Source organism: Ahaetulla prasina, chromosome 1, assembly GCF_028640845.1.
Source record: "Ahaetulla prasina isolate Xishuangbanna chromosome 1, ASM2864084v1, whole genome shotgun sequence".
Lineage (NCBI taxonomy): Eukaryota > Metazoa > Chordata > Lepidosauria > Squamata > Colubridae > Ahaetulla > Ahaetulla prasina.
In genome coordinates this window covers 248,841,371-248,845,330 of record NC_080539.1, presented here as the reverse complement: position 1 = coordinate 248,845,330, position 3,960 = coordinate 248,841,371, and positions in this window count along the sequence as shown.

The window sequence follows — 3,960 nt, the reverse complement described above, 5'->3', positions numbered from 1 at the left end:
TGTGGTTTCTAAATTGTGGTTGAATAGTCGATTGTGATTTATACAGTAAACCATGATTAAGGAACATGTGTTTTAGCCCATACATAATTTCAGTCACTCAACTATCCAGAAAAGATTTTTCCTTCTCTTTATTAGAAATCTGATATAAAATTTAATGAATTTCTCTCACATTTTTCTCTATGCTGGCAAGTTTTATCTTATCTAATTGCGGACAACTAGATATAATAAAAACAGAACTTTTAAAAAGCATGGGTAGTGTCCTTATCCTCATTCTTCTGCATTAATCCTAATGTCTAATGATTTTTTGGACAAATAAATACTGCCAAGCCCGCAAGATCTCACACTTCAAATTTCAGTTAACAACTTGGTCAAATTGTCAATCTAAATCTCTGACCCATCCATTTCCAAAGTGATTCATTTCATTTTTGGACACAACTGACCATTTTTCTTTTTCAGTCAGAAAATGAATGCTGCTGTGCTTGTCAAAAGGCATTAGCACATTAGAATGAAGCATAAGTAAAAGGGGTGAGAAAAAACGGAATGAAAAATCTTCCTTGCTCAAATGAAGTGTGTTTGCTCAATTATTCCAGTTTTTGAGCTGGCAATAATACATGGAATCATGAATGAATCAATGTCTGTGTTTGCACAACATGTTATGGCTATTTTTGCATGAACACTATTTTAGCCTAAGAAAAATATTAACCACTTCTCAATAGTGAATAATCTCCAAAGATTGCTAGCATCCCAGAATTCTCTCCCCAAATACACAAAAAGACAACCTGGCAAACAAGTGCTTAGAACTGAACTGGCTTTGGAGGAAAGAAAATCTATTTAGTGCAATTTTAGTAACAAGTTACAGTTTTAAAAGATAGCGGTATGTTCTCAATCTTTTGTGGGCTGGGAATTTTGACAGCATGAGCATTCTCACAGAATAGTTTTCCCAGAGAGCACACACAGCCACTCATTTACCAGGATTCTTTCAGCAAAACAGAGGCAGATTTGCAACATAATATTTCTCTGTGCATTTTAATCAAAGGGCTTTACAAGAAGAACTGAAAATCAAGTCGGTACGGAAAGAGCCAATCTGGTGTAGTGGTTGAGGCACCATGATAGAAACTGGGACATTGTGAGTTCTAGTCCTGCCTTAGGCACAAAGCCATTTGGGTGACCTTGAGCCAGCCACTCCTGCTCAGCCCAAGAAAGTAGGCAAGAGCAAACCACTTCCACACCATCTTCCAAGAAAACTGCAAGGACTAGTCCAGGCAGTTGCCAGGAATCCACACTGACTTGAAAGCACAATAATGAAAATGGAAATTGCCAGATGCCAAGAGAAGAGTTAATGGACATATTGATATCCAGGACTGCTACAATACACACTTCAGGTTAACAAAAGGAATCTTTTCTACTATGGAATTACTTTACTATTGCTGAAATTTCAGCCAATGCACACTGATCTTGACTTTTACAAACTGATACAACTCATACTGTTAATGTAATACTAATTTATTCAGTTATTTTGGTTCATAATGACACAATGAACTACACACTAACTGCATAACATGCTAGATTAAAATGTGGTTGGCTATTTTGTGTTTGGAATTTCATCAAATGCTTCTATTTATGCAGAAATCTGAAAGGTTTCAATGGAACTTTCAATCTGATTGGTTAATTACTGCATTGCATTCTAATAAACTGTGGTTAGTTTAACCATGTTTTGCTAAGTAAACCACATTTGGCTTCACACATACTAAATCACAAGCCACTGATTACAAGCCATAATGGCTGGTTTCACAGAGCATGCTATGCCAAACCTAGATAAACCACATCACTGTTTAATGCAATGTTTGAAAGCAGTAGGCAGTACAACAAAGTTGCATTTCAGAATAGCAATAGCACTTAGACTTATATACCTTTACAGTGCTTTTACAGGCCACTCTCTAAGGCTAAGCAGTTTAGAGTCAACATATCACCCCCAACAATCTGGGTCCTCATTTTACCGACCTAGGAAGGATGGAAGGTTGAGTCGGTAAAATGAGGCCTATTTTTATTAATTTCAAACCAGAATCCAGTAAATTCAGCAACACCACTGATTTGAAACTGGCCCTATATAGTAGAAACATCCACAAGAGAACTATTGTAGCTCTAGAGCAGTGTTGGCGAACCTTTGGCATTCTTGCGCATCGGCCTGCGTGCTGGAAGCGGCACACGAAACCATCCCACGACAAATGCACGGCCTTGCTAGCTCCTCTTCTGCAGTCCCGTGCTCAAACGTGTCAGCTGGCCGTCGTGTGCGCGGGGGCAGCGGACTCCGGAAGAGCAGCAGTCCATCGCGCATGCATGAGCCGGCACCCAACCACCCGATGAACAGCTGGCCATCGTGCATGCGCGCGACGTCAACCCAGAAGGTCTGGTGCCGGCTCAAGCATGTGCGATGGACTGCCGCTCATCTGGGGTACTCTGCCCCCGCGTGCATGACGGCCAGCTGACCGGTACGTGTTTGAGCATGGGACCGCAGAAGAGGAGCCGCGCATTCGTTGCGGGGCGGTTTCGCATGCCGCTTCCGGCACATGTGCCATAGGTTCGCCGACACTGCTCTAGAGCCTCACAGTGTCCCCAAGCCCTGTTTTGGATTCCAAGGTTGGTGCAGGATGCTTTCCAGGCCCAAAACGGAGGCTGCGTGGGATGTGTGTGTTCGCATTGTATTTTGGGGGTTCGGCCATGCATGTGTGCATTTGCATGCGCTTGCACTTTGGGCATTCGGCACCAAAAAAGTTAACCATCACTGCCCTAGAGCCTCTAAAAAAAATGCCCCATTAAGAAATCCTGTTAATTGAAAGCCTGAATAAGACCATTACGCACAGTATGTGCTAGTGCTTTACTACTGACATAATTAGCTGCTTAGCTTCTAATGAAACCATCATTTCAAAACCACTGACAAGTTTCTACCAGCTATATTTAAGACAGAAGAGCCGATGTGTTATAGGTGTGAAAGTTTAATAAATAAGGAAAACCCATGTAATGAAAGTCTCCTATCAGCTGCAGCAACGTTCCCCTTCGGCAGGCCAATTCAGTGGAAGAGAAATATAAAACGAGATAAAAGCACAGCTAAAGCAGCAGAAAAGGAAAACATGCAAAAAAATCCATACCGATATTACCCTAATTCAATTCAAAAATGATGAAAAAGAACATCTTGTCTCTTATCAAAACATGAAGGGAGCACGAACAATGTTGTTAAGCGTGTCATTAAGTTTAGCCACTATTTCTTTTTGTCACAACAGTATACAAAAACAATTGTCATAGATAAAACAACATATCTTGAAGAAATATATATATCTATATATATCTATATCTATCTATCTATCTATATATAAGTAAAAAAATATGCATCAACTATATTAATTTGATATAATGAAGGGAACAATAGGACAGGAACGGTAGGCACTTTTGTGCTCTTATGCACGCCCCTTGGATATGCACTATCCAACCCTTCCCTTCCCAGCACTGACTGCAGTGAGTACATACAGACCACCCTTATCTTCTTCCTAGAAGACCCTCCGTTCTATAGAATCCATTCTCTAGTACCGGTAGTTCAACCAATCCTCTTTCTTCTACCTCCCATTGGACAAGAGAGGGTCACGTGCTTGCGACGCATACTTCTTTTTCTCTCCCCCCCCCATCACTACTTATCATCGGAGGCGGCTGGCTCCTGGAAGTGTATTTAAAAAAAAAAAGCGTTCGAGAGCCGGGCGGGACTGGGCGTGAAGCCCAGAAAAGGGGGCGGAGCGAATGCAAACAAACAAAGACGCTGCGTTTTGCTTTGACCCGCGACATCATTGAATGCGCCACGTCGGTAATTAAACAAAAAAAAAAGAAGAAGCCAGCTGCGCGCGCAAGTCGAGAACCTGAAGGGAAATTGTATGTTCGCGCGGGCGCGCGCGCACGGACGCACGGGCGGGTGGG